The sequence below is a fragment of the Thamnophis elegans genome, chromosome 14 (genome assembly GCF_009769535.1).
Source record: "Thamnophis elegans isolate rThaEle1 chromosome 14, rThaEle1.pri, whole genome shotgun sequence".
In the NCBI taxonomy this organism is placed as follows: Eukaryota; Metazoa; Chordata; class Lepidosauria; order Squamata; family Colubridae; genus Thamnophis; species Thamnophis elegans.
Window position 1 is genome coordinate 34,870,748 of NC_045554.1, and position 20,948 is coordinate 34,891,695.

Below are 20,948 nucleotides of genomic sequence, written 5' to 3' on the forward strand. Positions count from 1 at the left end.
CAAAACAAATGATAAGCAATCTCTTTTGTTTTGAATTTTTGTGAGAGTTAGCAAAAAGTGTTCGTTATTACCGGAGAGGCCAGCCTGCTCGGCGCCATTTTAGAAGCCTCTGAGTAAATAATTTTTCGGAGGAGAAAAAGAAAAAGAAGCTAAAATGTTGATAAGCAATTATTGTCCACAGTGAACGGATCCAGCTCGTGATAAGAATAAATCGAACAAAGCTTAGAACAGAGTGGGGGAGACTTACTTTGTCCCTGCACAAGGCAGTTTGAAGTTCCCAGCACGGACAGCCGTTCTGCCTTGGGCTAGCCCCCCTTTCCTTGCAAGCACAAAAGCTGCAAAAATCGAAGAGCATTTGCCAGCAAAACAGTTTCTTCTTTCCTTCTTGCCTGAAGGATAAGAAAACCTGATAAGACGTCAGATGGAAGATCCTCTAAACAGGTACGTAGCCAGGAATTCGGAGGCAGCTGATTTTTTTTGCTGCCACCACCAGCAAGCTCCTCCCAGGAAGCCCGTTTCTGGTGGGAATTTATGAGCAGCCAGGGAAACCCCATAACAATGGAATGCTGCGTAAATGAAAACAACCCAACAAGAGTCACTTCCATCAGTCTCCAACAAAAATACTAGTAGTCCTCAACTTACAACCACAACTGAGGTCAAAATTTCTACTGCTAAGGGACACATTTATTAAGTAGGGTTTGCCCTTTTTATGACCTTTTTTTCCACTGTTATTAAGTGAATCACTGCAATTGTTAACTTAGTAACACATTTGTTATTGAGTCTACCTTCCCCATTGACTTTGCTTGTCAGAAAGTCCCAATTGTCAGATAATCGCATGCAATGGTCATAAATATGAATCGGTGGCCAAATGTTTGAATTTTGATCTTGCAACAATCCTAAGTGTGAAAAACGGGTAACTTTGAATAGTCACCAAACAAAAATGTTGTTAAGTCGAGGACTCTCTGTATGCTCAAAAAAAAAAAAAAAAAAAAAAAAAACCATCAGGAGAAAGTCCTAAAGGTGCTTTTCCCAAATGTTTCAACTTATTATTCAAGAAGCTTCTTCAGTTCTAACAGTTTTCAAAGAAAACACCAAGAAACTTCCAGTTGCCTTTTGGAAAAAGCACCAGTGGGATAACCATGACCTGGATGATTGAGAAATTTCATAGACATCAGGAAAAAAAGTGAAAAATAAAATGCTAAAGCAGCCTGAAAATAGGGTAAAAAAAAATAGAAGTCTCTTCTGTCTCAGGAGGAACCTTTGACAAATTGCAAAATGTGGGGTCCTTGGTGCTCTCAGAGCTTGGTTGTTTTCTTGCAGACATTTCATTACCCAAACTAGGTAACTTCATCAGTGCTAGTAAAGAGTGGGGATTGCTCTCAGTTTACACTCTAGTGGCTTGCCCTGTCAGTGTTGGTGGGAGTGATCTTGGAGGTTCTTTGGTTGGGCTATTTATTATTAGCTTGTTTGGCAGTTCCTTGATTGGAGTATTGTTTACTCCAATCTATTGTTGGTCTGATGTTAATCTTGGAATTAACCTAGGCTCATGTGGGTGTTGATTGCTGGTGTGGGTGGATGGGTGCTTTCGTCTTTTTGTTCCCATTTTGGCTTGTTGACTATCTTTTGCACAGTATGTACAATATGTTTATGTCTATGTGTCCATTGTTGGCTAATTTGTCAGAGTGCCAGGCTTCTAGACATTCTCTAGTGTTTTGGACTTGGCTTGATCTAGGATGGTCAGTTGAAAATATGATTAAGTCTATCCATATGTTGTGAAATTAAAGAATTTTCAATAAGTCTTCTGGCTGGTTTACTTAGGATGTTTTGGATGGCTTTAGTTGGCTTGCATACTACTCTGATTTTATGTGTTGGTAGTTTCTGTGATGATTTTTGATCTCTGGCAGTGTTATTTTTTTTTTAACAGCTTGTATTGGTTGTGCTAAATTGGATTGTGTGAACAGATAATTTTTGATGAAGTTTTGTGGATATACTGTACTTTTTGCTGGCAGGTGTTGTATAGATATTATTTCCTTTTTCTGCTGTACAGAGCTGCTGAAGTGTGTTCGTGAAACATTTAAATAAAGCATGATTTGCAAATTCACAAGTGCATTTAGGATTAGGTAAATTCAGGAGACAACTCCTCATTTCTCTCCTTCATTTAGAGTAAATTTTCTCCAGGCATTTGTCTATAAATGTGCCTCATCAACTAGCAATGTTGATAACACAAATTTTCTCCCTCCCTCAATTTTACAAAACCAAAGTTTATCTGAAAATAATGTACATGAGTGCAAGTGAGTAACCTTAGCAGCTACTTTTTAAAAAGTATGTTCTTCAAAGTAGCCTTTTTTTATAAATGTGAATCTGTAGGCTGAAAAAAAAATCTTTAAGAAATAGTCTGCTCAGCTCCTGAGTATACAGCCAGTGGTGGGATTAAGCCAGCTCACACCTATTTGGGAGAATCGGTTGTTAACTTTCTAATCAGTTCGGAGAACCGGTTCTTGGAAGAAATCTCCTTTTGTTTTGTTTTTTTTACACTTTAGAGGGCTAATTCTGTAAAGAAGACAGGAAGGAAACATTCTGGTGTTGTTTCTAGCCTAACCTTTAGTGCCCTGCCTCTCCAGTTAACCCTTATTACATTGTAATAGCTAAGATGAAGCGCCCATCGATGTGAGTGATGTTGAGTTTGCCATGCCCACATAGTCACATGACCATCGAGCCCCACCTACTCAGCTGGTCATTAGAGCAGAGAACTGGCTGTTAAATTATTTGAATCCCACCACTGCATACAGCTTCTCTTTTTCTCCCTTGCACACACACAAAGACATATCCTCCCATTACATTAATTGCATAATCACAGCCAATGTTTACGAAAGTTGGAATAATCAACAATGAACAATCTTCTCAATATCCGGTGCCATTTTCATTCTGATTTATGAGATCCCTTAATAAACAGCTGGTGGGAAATATAATGAGTAAAAACTAAATAAATCCAACTATTGTTTAAGAAGCACAAAATAGGTGAAGCAATGCCTTTTACTAAAACAGTCTCTGCTGATAGGAGTGTGATTTATTGAAGAACTTACTTATGCCTAGACTGAAGCCAAAGCAGACTCTGGCCATTTTCTAAATCTACCATGAGATTTCTGAATGTGCCCTTGTACACACAAACAAATTGCCCCTTCGTTGTTTTGAAAAATTGGAATATTGATGGATTTCTTGTTTAATTTAGTTCCTGTCTTTTAAAGCATCCTGTCTTTCTGATTCGTCTGATTTATAATCTCAGTCAGAGGTAGAGTGACATTTATGTATATTTATTATACACTTGTGTCCTGTCCTTTAATGTTTTCTTGTCCTTGGGATTTATTTATGGGTTTTTTCTCTATGCAAGAACCAGAGTCAGAAGCTTAACTCATGTATTTACATATGTTTTCTGAATCATAAATTTTCTAAACACAGTAGCTCTTCCTGTCCTTAAAACTTCAGTCGTTTGCTTTCTTGCTGCTATTCCCCTTTGACTCTATTCAAGAAATACTAGCAGGAATAACACATTTCAGGAGTTGTAATTCTGCAGGTCACATGTCAAATTTAACCTTCTTTGAAATCCCATGATGATAGATTAACCTAAAGAGATGGAAGAAGCCGGCAGGAGAAGAGTCATTCCCCAGCATTATGTGCCCCTCTACCTACATAGAAAAAACTTTTGGGGAGATAGATTGGGGAGACCATGAAGAGGTTCCTTGGTTGGATGAGCTGAGAAAATCAGCACCTATTACTAGGTGGACAAAGTTGTTAAATGTAATTGTTATTTCAACTGGAATTGATCTTAACAGAACCGCTCTGTTGTAAAATCTCCCTCTCCCTCCCTCCCTCCTTCTCCCTCTCTCCCTTCCTCCATCCATCCATCTATCCATCCATCCATCCATCTATCCAGCTTTTGGGGTCCCCAAAAACCTTTTCTTCTGCAGCCGCAGCGGGTCTAAGAAATCTGCTCCTTTGCCAGAAGTAGGTTATCAAAAATAACCTTCATTCTGAGAAAATATTTTTTTTGGTTCATGTACATGAAATTTGGAACTTTGACATAGTGTGGTATGTTTCTCTACAACAAGAGGAGGAAGAGGAGGATCTGGATGGGTGGATGGATATAGATGGAGATAGATAGATAGATAGGTAGGTAGGTAGGTAGGTAGGTAGGTAGGTAGGTAGGTAGGTAGGTAGATAGATAGATAGATAGATAGATAGATAGATAGATAGATAGATAGATAGATAGATAGATAGATAGATAGATAGATAGATAACTTGTTCCAACTTGGTATTAATAAATGTAACCCTATTAAACCTTCTTTAAAGCCATCTGGGTAAGTGTTCATCAAGACACTTTATTGCAACAAATTATTTAAGTTTACTATGTACTCTGTGAAAAAATCATTTACTCCTTTTTGTACCAAACTTCCATAATTATTTTTTGCTGGAGTATCCTGTGTGCTATGAATATTTTCTGAAAATATCATTTTGAAAAACTTTCTTCTGTAGTAAGAGGAAATAACTATTTCCCAGCTCCTAATAACCTGGCTAAGATGTTGTAAACTGGAATAATGCACATAAGTTATGTAAATACAAAGGATGGATGAGATAGATGACTAGCAGAGATAGGTAGGTAGGTAGGTAGGTAGGTAGGTAGGTAGGTAGGTAGGTGGGTGGGTGGGTGGGTGGGTGGGTGGGTGGGTGGATGGATGGATGGATGGATAATGGATGGATGGATGGATGGATGGATTGATGATGGAGGGATGGATGGATAAATGGATGGATAGATAGATAAATGGATAGATATCGGTAGATAGCTAGATTAGGTAGGTAGGTAGATAATATAATTGAAGAATTTGGATGAAGCTGCATTATAAACAATAAATACTATTCTGTGGGGTTTTTTGAAACATCCTTTCATCCATAGAACCAAAGAATACTGACACCATTGTTGCAAGAAGACAAAGCAGCAATATGTTGTCCGGAAGCAAGTGAGAACATTGTCCTTTGACTGTAAATGTAGATATTCCCAACATTAAAAAGACTCTTTTCAATCAAAGTCCTAGATTAGTAATGGAATTCTGGCTGTTTAAGAAGGCCCATCTAGTCATTTATCAAGAGTTTCCTTTAAAGAGAAATCTTATTTCTTAAGTATCCAATGGCATACATTTTTGTCAATGGATATTATATTCTTTTTATCAAGAATAACTGCCCAATTATTGGGTTTTTTTTTTACTATTGATTCTATGGTCTTTATAAGTTACTGTTTCCAATTCTGAAGACTCATGACCGTTGAAGAAGAATTCAGGCAGAACATCATCAAAACTACAAGTGATATTCTAATTTGATAAAGCTGGCATCTGCAACTTTTTTCCATCCACCAAGGATGATCAAGCACTATAAGAACAGTTGGAGGGTTTTGTTATTTTTTTTTTTACCTTTGAGAAAGGAAAACTGCAGGATGGTAGGGCTCTTAAAGTATCCCAAGGAGTGTGGATGACCAAGGCCAAAATTCTATTTCCTGGAGAGTATAAAATTCTAAATCTAGGAGGAAACTGTCAACCAAACATTAGGAGAATCTTCCTGGTTCTAAGAGCAATTTAAAACTGGAATTATTTAGTTGACTAAGGAGATGATGAAGTCCCTTTCGCTGGCTATGTTAAGCATGGAATATATACCGCTCTCTGTTGAGTGCTTTTAATTTGGATTGCTGAACAGAAGAGGGAGTATGATTTGCTTTCTTTTCAACTCTCATTTCCATAATTTCTATGAATAAGATCCTGCTGATAAACAGAATATTTTCTAAGGGAAACACCGATGCATTACAGCTACATGTGGCTTTGCAAACAGCTTTAAAAGCCCCCAGATGCAAATGCCAGAACAACTTGCTACCTTTTCTCTAGAACATTTATTTATTTACTTAAAATATGGCTGCCCATTTAAGAACTCTGCTGGCTCAGAACAACAGGAAAACCAATACATATAACAATCATAAGACCATAAAAAAACCCCTAATAATAGTGAAGTAATCAGTATTTCCAGAAAATGACATCTTCAATTAATTTTAAGCTAGCTTTTTTTTTCGGTTGTTGGTTGTTTGGAATGGAACTCAAAATTTCCAAAACTTGCCATGAAAAATTCTGCCCACTGCAGCACTACAGTATAGAATTTCCTACTAATACCAAGAAATATTTAAAAAATATTTATAATCAAAATAAAATAAAAGTTTAGATAGGTGGTGTAATCTTAATTAGCAACAAAAGCAAAATTCATATGCATCTTTCAATCACTACAGTCTACATACAGTCACTAGTTCAACACATCAATGTACTAAATATTGATTAGAAATAATTTCACATACCGATAATACTATACAACATAGAACAATTAAATCTAAGAGACCTCTAAGACAATAATGTGTCCTTATTGACAAAAACATAGCCACAGTTAATAACACTTTTGGAATCTTACAGTCTTATTTATCATTATCATTAAGTTTATCAGACTTTCCTGGCAATAAACTATTAGCAGACAATCCTTTTCTGATGAACTCCAGCATAAACATTGTAAGATAAGGCACTCTATTTCACTGGATATAGCTCTTGGTTATTGCATGAATAAATCAGCAAATAAGTATGTAATTAATACTATATTTAGCCTGGCCTAGATGTGAAAGATTAATCCTAGGGTAGAGATATACAATTCTAGCAACATCATAAAACTTTATCATCCTTTTCTGGGCAACCTTGACTGAGGTGTGATCCTAAGAGTTTTCTTTTGTGTAGAAATAGCTGTCATTTTTCTACCCCCTCACTCTTCCCTGTGTCTTCATATCGCCTGGTATCTGGTTGATGTTCAGGGCTCAGAACCCCGGACAGCATCCCAATGTTCGGGGAATTGGTTGAAGTTTAAAGAGGATTCAGGTTAATGTCAGGGTTCCAAGTAACACCCCCAACAGAAGAAGACTCCGAGGCTTGAAGTTCCTCAGTTCCACTTTATTAGAGATGTCATATTGGCACATCTGGGAAAACCAGAATCTGAAAGCTTCCAGGTTTCCCCCACCCTAAAGAAAGTCCAAGCACCTACCCAGCACCCACACGCCCATCACATGGTCTTATCAAAGCACTGTCCCAACAGGAGATGCCTCTCAGTCACACCACTCCAGGTGAAGGGCAGAATGTCCTTGACTCTCGGAGAAAGGAATGTCATTATGATTATATACCCATATACCCAGCTCCATACAATCCCCCCTCCCAGTTTCCCACAGCACTAAATGTGGCAGGCCTGAAGATCCAATGCCCAAGATGGCTTCCAGGCCTGACAATAACAATGATAAAGTCAATGTTCTGGATAAAAGAGACACTTCAATTGCATTTGGACCTCAACAAACAACAACATCCAAACAACCTTGGAACATCTAGAGCACATTTCCATACCATGCCAAAGTTACCAAATTCATGGGACCTTGACTTCAGCACAAAACCAGCTCAATTCCCTTATCTAAATGACACAATCTCTATGTTCCATCTTCCATTTATTAGCTTTTTTTAAGATTGCTGAAGTGAAAGAACACAAAAGATTGAAAAGTGTTATCTTCTTTTCATCTCCTGAGCCTTATTTATATGCAGAGAAGCATGGAGCATCGAAATTGCTATCATATTTTGCGATCACTGGGATTTCTGATTAGAAATTCATTTATGCAAGCTTGGAAAAAAATGTAAATAATTAGCAAATTAATAGAGACATAATAAAGTTTATCGAGGGAAATAAGCAAAGCTGTTTTCTGATATTATGCACATGTTAGATTTTCGAGCCATTTACCCTCGTCTGATTGTCATTTGTTCCCCTCTCCTTGCCAAGTTAAGTTCTGGCTTTCCTATTAGGGTCCTAAAGCCTTTTTACAATAGAGAACTAGCTGTGGCTTTGACACAAAAATTGAACTATGCAGAAGTTATGCACACATGTGCATTTTAAAGGATTAGTTCATCATGAAATCATCTCTTGAAATGTCTAGAGCTTCTCTGGATTCCCCTAAGTCCTAAGGAAGACATCAAGAACTATTTCTTGAGCCAAATCCATATGCAGAGTGCATATTTGGTGAATTTGATGCCGTACCTTTTGCCTGGATGATAATATTTGCATGTGAATATTTCATCTTTCAGTGAGCTTTGATGATTTAGATATTGAAACAGGAAATTTCTTTTCTGAGTGAGCACAGCAGGAGAGGAAATCTTTTTCAAACAGAAGCACCACCAGCACCACCATAACAAGATGGGATTGAAAATGGAAAATGCAAATGCCATATAGATACTCAAGTTTACATGCCAGTCAATGTAAGCAAGGCTTTATTTGCTTTTCCTTTGTGGGAGTGGAGAGAACGATAGCAATATGTGGCAATGTGAGCCTCCAGAATCGCTTAGGCAAGAAACAGCATTATATACATCCACCGCAATTTCTCTTGGCTTTCAAGTTTAAAATACCCAGGAAAATCAATGGAACACTTCTGGGGACTAACTCCTGCTTGAACCTGCTCGGTGTCTGGAGGAAGGGCTGACAAATTCCTTTTTCTTTCTTGTTCTACAATTTTTCAGAATGAAAACAGCATCTCGGTTTAAAATTTCTAGAAACAGTATGTGTCAACATTCTTAATATCTCAAACAATGAGATATTTCAAGTGAAGATTTTTTTTGCATCCCATGAATCATAATATGAGACAGCCATATGAGATGATGAGATAGATAGATAGATGATAGATAGATAGATAGATAGATAGATAGATAGATAGATAGATAGATAGATAGACAGACAGACAGACAGACAGACAGACAGACAGACAGACAGATAATGGATGGATGATGGACAGATGGATATGGTGGATGAGCTCGATGTTAATATCGAGGGAGAGAGAAAGAGACGATAGATAGATAGATAGATAGATAGATAGATAGATAGATAGATAGACAGACAGACAGACAGACAGACAGATATTAGATGATAGAGAGATGTGATAGATATGATAGATGATGGTAGATGATCAGATACCTTGCTAAGTTAATAACTAGGGAGTGAAAGATAGATAGATGATAGATAGATGATAGATAGATGATAGATAGATAGATAGATAGATAGATAGATAGATAGATAGATAGATAGATAGATAGATAGATAGATAGATAGAAGATGATGGTGGTTGATGGTAGATAAGCAGATAGCTCGATAACTTGATAGCTAGAGAGAGGGAGGGAGGGAGGGAGATATCAGATGAGTGTGAGAGAGAGAAAGAGATCCATTGGCAAAGTGACTGTTGGAGTTGTGAATCCCTGACACGCTAACAGAACTGCCATCATGACTCAACCACTTTGGGTTCAGGTTCATGAGCCTACAGTCCGAAGGGATTTCAATTTCACTCAGCAAGTCTCCGCAAAATCTCCACAGCATTCCTGTCCTACTTTGTGTTCGCCTTCCCCTAGAGGTGTTTTTTTTTTAAAATGAAAATAGAGCATTCCAGGAAACTCACTATGATGTGGCATTTTGCTTGGGTCTAATAAAGACATGTATTTAATACGACTTTTGGATATTCCCTCCATGCACTCCATAATGATGGATGTCCAGGCAGCCCACAGAAACTAGATAATATTTTTCTATTTGCCAAACACCGTATTGACTTTTCAAGGCTGCAATCATGCATCCATTATCCTCCCCACCGCTGACTAAAATAGATTCTCAAACCAAGGAGAGAGAGAGAGAGAGAGAGAGAGAGAGAGAGAGAGAGAGAGAGAGAGAGAGAGAGAGAGAGAGAGAGAGAGAGAGAGAGAGAGAACACATACAAATGCATTTATATCGCCTGTTTTGAAGTGGGGTACAAAACCTGGCAAATTATTTCTATTTCTCTCTATTTCCCTATTGTATCTCTAGAACTCTTTCATAGATGTTTCCAAAGAAATAAAAGCCCATCTTAGGGGTCCACCAGGGGCCCACCATTAAGTTGGCACTAGCCTCTTTTTTCTGCCTCAGATAGGTAAAAGAAAAAAAAATACTTGGTGGCAAATAGACTGTAGAATAAAACCAAAGATAATTGAGAGATCAAGCTTGAAAATCCTTAATTTGACTAGCTATTTCTCCAAAGTTTTCTTCCTTTGCAAAAGAGTTTCAAGGTACTTAAGAATTTCAATGATACATTTCCAGTGCTGATTCATATGGATGAGTACTTAATGTTGTATTTTTTTTTATAAAGGAGAAGATATCCATACATACAGTATCACACCTATTTTTCTAAAATATTTGGCATTGTAATTACTGCTTTTGAATTTGCTTATGACAGATTATTGTTTTACTGGGAATCTATTACTGTGGTTACATTATTTTTAAAAAATTAACTTTAATCTACTATATCCACTTTAAAGTATTTCTATTTTACTTCAGGTTTCTGTGATTCTAAAAGGTTTAGGAGAATATGTGTTAAGGCTCCGATTAATGCACTCAAGCAAATCAGAGACTTATGAATTAAAAAATAAACACTTTGTAATATAGAGACCTCACAGTAGCTCCTAGCTCCTGCTTAACACTGCATATTTTAAGTGGTCCTTAAGATAGAATATGGATTAAGGGAAGTCTGGTTCATGTCAGTTCTGCATATTTTCATTTATTTATTCATCTTTGTTCTTTAACTAATAACACATTTCCTGTTTAAACAGGAAATCCATCGTGGTTGTTTTACAGATGTTCTATCTAGGGTTTCCTTAATTTATGGACTTCTCTGAAATTACTTATTTGAAATATCATTAAACCACATACAACACTTTGTACTTCTAAGCAGTACACAACAACAAAAATGTGCAATAAATAAATCAATCATGGAAAGATCTGATATAATTTTTATCTATTTTTTTAAAAAAATGATGAAGTCAATGATATTTTTTTTAATGTTTATGGATTTTATTAGCTGGAAGCAATAGTTCCGCATTAGCAACATGGCATAATAATATGCTCTACTGAGTCATTTGTGACTTTGCAGATGTCCTTAAAATGAGATTATTTAACTCTGTAGATACTCAACACACATTAAAACAAACGTTTATCTGTCTGACTATCAAATGGGGTTTATTGACCTGTGATTCTAATTGCTCCAGTTTGCCTTAGCTCTTGATGGAAAGGCATACACACTTGCCTTTCTGGCAGGGTTTTTTTTTTTTTCTTTTATCCTTCCCTAAGAAATTTCACAAAACCTGTCATTTAGCTGCCAGAAATGAGCTTATGAACAGTCAAGGACATTTTGAAGAGAAATGAAGCTGCTATCAAGCAGAACATTGCCGTCTCGACTATGAAACAATATAAATGAGTCTGCTAAATACCGCATGATAATGTCTGAATTGCCTGAATCTTACTACAGGCATCTCCGTTCAAATGAGAATATAACATTAAAGGTATCTAAGGAGGGTTTTTTTTTTGGCAAGCATGATTGCCTGAATGCAAATACGCTCATGTTGGAAAGACTTGGAAGACGGGAGACTGCGCCATGAAAATGGTCAGATAAGAGATAGACAGTGGGTGGGAGGCTCAAAAGAGACCCTCCATCCACCCACCCCAGTTTCTCAGACTATAAAGGAGAGGTGGGTAGAATTGTACCAGGGGTGGGTTCTGGCTGCTGCTACTGCTGGTTCGCTCAGGAATGCACTGTGCATGTGCTTGATGTGCGCTATGTGCACATGTGCAGTACGGACAAAATTGCAGAAGCATGTGCAGAAGCAAAAAACAAGATGGCACCATCGATAGAACCAGTTTGGGGGCGTGGCAGGTCAAGTCACTACCTACTCAACTGAACTGTCCTGAACCTGTAGGACACCACCTCTGAACTGTACCTTCAAAAATTGATGTCAACCTCACCAGGAATCATCTTCTCTTAAGACTAGAGATGTCCAGTTCCCTCAACCATTCATTATACACTTTAGCCTCTAGTCCAGCCAGTTCTGATCAGTTCTGGAGAACCGGTAATGGAAATTTTGAGTGGTTTGTAGAACCGGCAAATAAGCTGGCCCTATCCCCGCTGCCTCTTTTGTTGCCCTGAACAGGAGAACGGAACTGGAAAGCAGGTTAGTGGAGTGAGGAGGGAATGGGGATTTTGCATTAACTTCCCCTGCCACGCCCACAAAGCCACGCCACACCCACAAAGCCACTCCCACAGAACCAGTAGTAAAAAAATGGAATCCCACCACTGCTCTTGTCCCCTAATAATCTTTCTTGCTCGTTGCCTTGTTTAGTGCTGTGTTTTTTTGTCCTCTCTTTGGCAGTGAAGAAGTACACATTGCTATCATCCTCCTTGCTCCCCAGATATAAGGGACCAACATTTAATGCATCAGGCATTCTATTCTGGCAATGTCACAAATTATAATCTAACCAATCTGGAAGGCAGCTTGGAGAAAGCTGCAGTAGGCTCAGAATGTTCTAGTATTTTTATAGCTGTACAGAAATTGACAAGTGCAAGCTTTTGTGATCCAGCGTCTTACCTTCAACCTTTGGAAGCCTGTTGCCAGTTAAAGTACCATATTCCATCCATTTGAGCAAATTAACAGTTCCAGTAAAGCTTGTGTTTATGCACAGTTATGTATTTAATCATCCAAGACTTTCTGGAAAAGAAAAAAAGGGAGGACACAGAAGTCAAGATGTAAGTCATGGTAACAACAGAGATGCCAAAAAGAAGAAATTAACTTTTAATTATCCTTCCTTCCTTCCCTCTGTGAACTTTAGAAAAGAGACAGCATCTTGGGCCCAAATTAGACTTAACAAATAACAGATGCAAAAACATTTTCAGGCAAAGTATTTCCATAATAAAAGCAATAGAAACCAGATCAGTATCCCATTACCTTGAAAGTAAAAAAATATTTATTTATTTATTTTGTTTTGTCAAGTGTAGAAGATAATAGATATGAGTATATACAAGATTATGAATACATGAAATGGATACAAATAAATGGGGTTGTTAGGACAGGGATGGTAGGCACATTGGTATGCTTATGCACGCCCCTTACAGACCTCTTAGGAATGGGGTGAGGTCAACAGTAGACAGTCTAAGGTTAAAGGGTTTGGGGAAGAAACCACTGAATCAGCTAACACTTCCAGGCATTGATCTGTTGCTGAAGTCATATTTTTTGCAATCGAGTTTGGTGTGGTTTACCTTAGGTTTGTATCTATTGTGTGCTTGTGTATTGTTGTGCTTGAAGCTGAAATAATCATTGATAGGTAGAACATTGTAGTAGATAATTTTATAGACTACGCTTAGGTCAGACCGAAGGTAGCATAGTTCTAAGTTGTCTAAGCTGAGGAGCATCATCGTAAAAACATAAATTCTACAGCAGCAATAGACTCTTGTTGCTGAGAGCTTGCTGTCCATTAGGTGGATTCCCATCTTTACTATTTCTGGGTGCTGAATTAAAAATTAAGGCAAAATAGACATTATTACTTGGTGTGGAATGGCATTCAGTTTCATCTCTAAGGCAGTGTTTCTCAACCTTGGCATTTTGCAGATGTTTCTACTTCAATTCTCAGAATTCTGTCAGTTGAAGTCCACACATCTTCAGGTTGCCAAAAGTGAGAAACATTGGAGTTCAAATGTTTAAGGACTTTAGGACTACAAAAAAGGAAGGCTGAATAGCAGAGCTGGAAAGGACCTTGGAGGTTTTCTAGTCCAACCCCCTGTTCAGGCAGGAAACCTATACCAATTCAGACAAATGGTTGTCCAGTCTCTTCTTAAAAACATCCAGTGTTGGAGCAAGCACAACTTCTGGAGGCAAATCATTCCACTGATTCATTGCTACATGTAACCTGTAAGAAGCCTGTTGCCCAGCTCCAAGAGCACACTAGAGAATTAGGAAAGTCAGAAATATTTCCAACCATTCCTTTTGTTGTGACATGGTTTATTGTGGCTTCAAATCCTGCCTTGGACCATTACTGTATATACTGACCTTTTCTAAAAAAATAAATCTCTGAAAACGTCTTCTCTTCAACTTAAAGCACTCTATTAAAGATAGCTGAAAATGCTTTGTGACACTTCAAGATCTACAAACATTCAAGAACTGTAAAAAAGCTGTCTGGGAAATGTCTGGGGAATTTTTATCTAAGGATTTTGTCAAGAGAGGACCAAAAAAAAAACCCAAAACCATCTAGTGGGCATATCTCAAGATGTCACGAAGCAACACACAATACTAGGTTCAGACTTAGCATTTTTCTTACTAATATATTTTGCCAAGATTTACTGTAATTTTAAAAAAAACAAATCACAATATCTATTCGTACTTGGGGTTTTTTCATGTTCTTTAATCAGCTAGGTTCATTAAATCATACAGTTTTGTCCTGGTTCAAGTTTGCAGCATTAGAAGCAGAGGTGGGTTGCTACCTGTTTGCACTGGTTCAGGTTAACTGCTAGTGGAAATTTGGACTGGGTCGCCGAACCGGCAGGAACAGCAAGCTGGCCACGCCCCTGAACTGGTTCCCCAATCACCCATGCTGTTGCCGTATGTTTTGTAGTGATTTTATAAATTTCTGTGCATGCACAGAACAATTTACAGGCAACTGTGCATGTGCAAGCAATGCGCAGCGGGCATGGGTGAAGCGAACTAGCAGTAACACCAGCAGCAACCCACCCCTGGTTACAAGTCTCGTTGAAACATATAGCCAAGGAGGGAAAGAACCAGGACATTTGATTGAACACTGCCAACAAACAGTCCTTCCTCCGATTCCAAAAACAGGATTATAGCTTTTTATTTTTGTGAATAAGCCATGTCTTAAGAAGACCGTTTATCCAAAGTGGCAAGCATAGTGATTCTTAAACCTCTGGTAATTCAGGTACAAAAAAAGAAGTTTTTTTTTAAAAAAGCAAATCTATTGTCCCCGTATTAATTACTTCATAGTCCCTGGTGTTTAAATGGACAGTCCTGAGACCCAAGAACCAGTTAAATCCTACATTGTCCTTGCATGATAAAAAAGATTATAGAGACTGAAAAGCAGAGGGACAGAATCTCACAGCTCCTTCGCCTGCACTGTGAAAGGATCATTGTGTCATCCTCATAAATCCTCTGCTCCGTGGCTCTTGACAACCAAAGCAATGGACAATAGAATTCTTGTATTGGACAAAACATCCCTTGTGTGCCAACGGGCTTATCTATTTAATTTACAAATGTCTTTCATTGTCCTCCAATAATTCCCCATTAGTGTTTTTTAAAATCACCCCTACTATGAAAAAGACTAAATAAATATTCACAGTTCTATGGCAAATTTGCTAGCATGAATAGCACCAATAGAAAGCGGGGGGAGAAAAGAGGCTGTGTTTTTCTTTCTATTTTCCTCACTTTTCAGCCCCCAACCTTGTATGTAATTTGTCATTGATGTACGCACTGGATACATATGCTTTCATATAGTTTTCTGTTTTCTCATAGAGAGAGACCCCTGTGCTCACCTAGATTTAGCAATACCTATCCCTCCAAAGCCAGTTAGGTAACATAAATATGGTGTCCCCAAGTGTTCAGAATCTTTATGGATATAAGGAAATCAACACAGATTGCATATCTTGGACGTTTGTGTTTTTTAAAGCATTACATATATTTAGAGTTTAATTTCGTTACCCAGAATCTCTTTCCTCTATCTTTTTTTTCCCTCACATGCTTTTGTTTATCTGTCTTCTTTGCTACCCTTCCATATCTTTTAAATTAGGAGAGATATGGAGATGGATGGATGGATGGATGGGTCAACAGACAGACAGACAGAGACAGATAGACAGACAGATGATGATGGATGGATATACAATGAATAGAATAGAATTCTTTATTGACCAAGTGTGATTGGACACACAAGGAATTTGTTTTTGGTGCATATGCTCTTAGTGTACATGATTGATTGATTGATTGATTGATTGATTGAATAAATTTCTGAGATGAAGGCTGCCCTTTGCCTTTGAATAATAAGCAAGCACCATTCTCCCATTATGGACAGATATAATAAGAACATAACAAAAATGAAAATTGATTAACATTGAAGTTAAATATCACTGATAAAACTATATGCAACCAATTTGGACCCAGTAATTAAGACACAAAGCTAGAAAGCAGGAAGCAGTGAGTTCTAGTCCTTCTTTATAAATAAATCCAGCTGGGTGATCTTGGGGAAGTCACGTTCAGCCCTAGGAAGAAGACAAGGGCAAACTACTTCTGAAATTTTCCTAAGAAAACTATAGAGACTTGTCAATCTAGACAATTTGTTTGTTTGTTTGTTTGTTTATTATTTATGTCAATCCTAACCCCAAGACGACAACAACAAAAGGCAAAAAGAAAAAAAGAAATGACATTAAACCCCAGACAGCTATTCTCTTGCCCTATATTTAATATGCAATGCTGCTTGAATCCCTGTCTTCATAAATGACCCAATTTGAATCGTGGCAGGTAATCCTTTTCAGATCATTTATTGATTTATTTATTCATGCTTCTCATTATTTCTGGGGTGCAAATTTCTTCTAATAAAACAATTTGCATATAGAAGTAACACATGGTCTTCAAAGAGTTTGGAGTTGCAACTCCATCTCAAACAAGCGTCGTTTGTCCAATATCCAATCAATTCACTAATTTCAGCTTGTGAGAAATTAGATCAGAGTAAATCTTCCCCAATCAGAAGATGAACAAATTTAACACAATGGCTCACTGATTGAGGCTCATCTAACCCACATTATATTCAAATCAGATGATTAATCATGTTTGTTTCAGATATTTCTTGCCTGCTGTCCAATTTAGCCAATTTCTAGAGGAATTCATAATTTTAAACTTACAACCCAGTGAAAGATAACTAAAATAAAACTTAAAGCATTAATAAACTACAGTAATTCTTTGCAAGAACAATTTTGGGAAAAAGACCCACACTAGAATATTGAAGAATATATATGGACAGATAGACAGACAAATGACAAACATAGAGATATAAATGTAGATATAGGTATTTGATAACACAACAGCCTTACAATCATAAAACTCACTTGTTACTTTATTAATCATACATTAAATTCATTATACAGTATATCTACTGTATATAACACCATAGTAATGTCCCTATAATGTAATAATCTTCAGTTGTTAAAATGTCAAAAGATTCTTTTATTAAAATATATATAAACAATTACACACACACACACACACACACACACACACACACATACACATGAATATTGAATGCAGCAGTATACACAAATGTGAGTAGGAGTTCAGTAAGCAATTAAAAGTTTTTAAAAAAGGAAAAGAAAAAGTATTCCAGCTCCTTGGTAATGCTAGAAAGAAAAGGCACATCTATTCAGCTTCTTTATTTTTGCTCAACAAAAGACATGTGATTCATCAGACGATTGCAAAAAGCATGATGAAAGTATAGGACTGAAGTATGAAAGTGATACAAAAATAAAGCCAGAAACTCCTATTTACTTGGAGTGAAATTTCCCAGAAATAGATGAATTGTATGCTAGGATACTGAAGTAGTTTCTGATGTCCTTTTCAAATCTTTTTACTTGTCAAAAATATATATATTTGAGAACAGTTGAAATGACAGATAAATAGAGGAGGACAAACGGTGCTCCTATTTTCAAAAAAGGGATAGAAGGAAAATTCAAGGAATCAAAATCCTGAAAAGGAAGCTTGGAGAACAGAATAGGTGATATATCCCAAAGGTGCTTTTTCAAAAGGCAACCGGACTTTGTTTTTTCTTTGAAGACATTTTGCTTCTCATCCAAGAAACTTCTTTACGTCAGAAGAAGGGTAGTCTACTAGATGTGGGTGGCAAACTATATCTTACCTCAAAGATCAAAGTCAAATAGTTTCTCCTCAAGAGTTTCTTCTCTAGCTAACACCAGGTATCAAGTGAGATAATACCATGTCCAGTTTTATTTATTCTTTCTCTGCTGACATGGGTGAGGAAGAAGAAGAAATACTTGATAAATTTGTAGACCACCTAACATTAGGATGCCTCAGAATTATAAAATATAATTCAAGATTGTCTTGTTAACTTAAAGAAATGAGCTGAAAACTACAGAAGGAAATTTAATAAACATAATGCAAAATGTGTCATTAGGAAGCAGTAGTCAAATGCAAAGTCTAAGTAGAGAAAACAGTGAGTTGACAGTAGCACTAACTAATAAGATCTTTGAATAATTAGAGATTACAAGTTGATTATAAGTCAGGAACATGACATAATTACTTAAATGCTAAACACACTTTTAGACCGCAACAAAAGATGTACAGCGGACGCAGTGGCTCAGTGACTAAGATGCTGAGCATGTCAATCAGAAGGTCGGCAGTTCAATGGTTCAAATCCCTAATGCCGAATAATGGAGGGAGCTCCTATTACTTATCCAAGCTTCTGCCAACCTAGCAGTTTGAAAGCACATAAAAAAAAATGGAAGTAGAAAAATAGGAACCACCTTTGGTGGGAAGGTAGCAGCATTCCATGTGCCTTCTGCGTTGAGTCATGCTGGCCACATGACCACAGAGACGTCTTTGGACAGTGCTGGCTCTTCAGGTTTGAAATGGAGATGAATACCACCCCCTAAAGTCTGGAACGACTAGCAAACTTTATCTTGAGGGAACCTTTATCTTTACAAGAAAAGGATTTGTTTCTCTTTTTTCCCCACTGCATTTGTTAGACCAACCAACACTTTTGTGTTCACTTCTGGGCTTTGTGCTTTAAAAAAAGGATTCAGAGAAATGTAAATAGGTTTCACAAAAATAATTATCAAATACTAGAAACTAAATTCTGTGAAACCATATTGAAGAAATGGATAGTATTTAACCTTAAGCAGGCAAGGTTGAAGACAGAACTTTTCCCATTTCACCAAGAAAACAAATAAGAACATTTTTTCCTACCAATTCATATTATAGACTCATTGTTCTAAGTTACGGGACACTTAATTCTATTTGAATATTGGAAGGAAATAAATCTTAGTAGAAAGATTGGAACAGATTTCAACACTGGAAACAATTTTGCGGAAAAGTGCTGGGTCCAAGTAAAGGCTAGACACCATCTGTCCAAGATTTATCAGCTTGGATTCCTGCATGGAAGAGGGAATTGGATTCAGTATGAAATCACTGCCTACAGCTCTATTATTTTAATATTTTATTTAATCAGAAGTGGAAGTCTTTCTGTCCAAAATATTTTTTTTAAAAAAAAACTTGGATGTATCCTTGAAAATGCCTCTGTTCCTATTTGTAGGATCCACAATTTACAAAACATCTTTCTTTCTCCTTCCCCCCACTGCTCTTCCTTCAGTTTGACTGCTCTCCACAAAGTCATTGGCTGCTTCCAAACCTGGTGTTGGCAATGAAAGTACATTCAGATGGGCTTGGCAGGGTTTAACAGACCAAACACTCCATGAAAGCTCCCCACAGCTGGCAACTCTATTGGTCAAAATGAACTTGTCCTGACAACAGAGCTGCAAAAATGTACGGTGGGTGAGGTCTCCAAGGCAGATCCAATTCAGGCAGTCACCAAGTCAAGACAATGGAGCGGCCTTAAATACATGGATTGTTACCTAAAGACAACAAAATACCTGTTGCCATACAACAAGTATTTTATCTCATTTCAGTGGCTCCAGCGAGGCACCAATGCTTATATCTTTATGGTCTTTTAATTGATTAAAGTTGAGGGTATCAAGAACACAAAACCTTCAAAACAAGAATCTCAATTACAGGGACATTTTGACCATCATCATGAAGTAATAAATATGCTCTTATTGTCCTGAAAGGTTGATTTAATGATTAATGATTAAACAGATGCATCTTCCTCATCTGTCTTTCATAAGTCTGATAAGACCTAGATTTTTTTTTCCTGAGATGCTGGGATTGTATAAGTAGGACAATGGGATTGTATATAGAAGGAGGGCATCTTAACTTGCTGCGGGCCATTTCCAAGGACGACAATTAGAAAGAGATTTTTGTTTTTGTTTTATATTTTCATTGTTTTGATTGTCATATTTATTTTCTGATTTTATTGTGGTGAGTCACCCAGAGTTGCTTAAAAAGGTTGCCATATAAATCTTTCCAATGAATAAATAAACATTATGTAGAAATGTCTTTCTGAGTCCTCACAATACCAACAAGACACCAGGCTCCAAGAAGAGAATAATTGAATAATAGAGTTGGAAGGCTATTGCTTAGAATAGAGGAACTGTACCAAAATTTGCCACCTCCATCCTTATTAATCCATAATGACTCCCCATGGACCTCATTCAGTTGAAGCCATTTTCTTCCCCTTATGATTCTTTCCAGATGCTTCAGCAAGAATTTTGGGCATTGCCAAGCGTCTAGCCCACATTTTCTTGCATCTACTTAATGTAATTATAATTTTAAGACAAAAGCAAACTCTTTCATCATTGATTTCCCTGAGCTTGTTGAAATTTCAAGAATTCATAAGAAAACAAACAAAATCTGACAGTTCAAAATACCTGCAAAGTTCATCTTTGCACAAAACTACACTCCCCCCTCAGAGGCGGAAAAATAGATAAACTAATTGCTTTTCAGCAAAAGGAAACTCCACCCAATCATTAAGAAGAGGGAGGCAATTACTTTTGGCAGCCAATTTGGGGTGTTACGACAGGCAGGAGAAAAAAAATATGAGTCCTGTATTATTATATGCTTATTGCAAGTTAGGAAAACATAGAATTTTCCATCTCAGATGCCAAAGTACCCATGTCTGGCCTTGGGATATATGTGCATTTTGACCTGGAAACAGTGGGAGGGGGGATTGTTGTTACTTTCGTGCACAATGTTTAGGTCCATCCCTGTTTGTGTTGCCTCTCTGGATGGCGTCCTTCCATACAGCACTAGAAATTGAGAGGAATGACGAGCTTTCGTCATTTCTTGAGGGATTTCTAAGAGTTTGCTTACTTTTCTTTGGGGTCATGATTTGGCGTC

At 37.3% G+C, this 20,948-nt stretch overlaps 1 protein-coding gene across 1 annotated transcript in view; it reads right to left on the minus strand.

Annotated features, from left to right (window-relative positions):
- Positions 1-20,948, minus strand: part of CDH11 (cadherin 11) — a 134,025-nt gene that overhangs the window by 68,763 nt on the left and 44,314 nt on the right. The window contains exon 2 of the mRNA XM_032231406.1: positions 12,525-12,644. The gene's annotated coding sequence lies outside the window, so the exon portion shown is untranslated. The remainder of the gene's footprint in view (positions 1-12,524; positions 12,645-20,948) is intronic.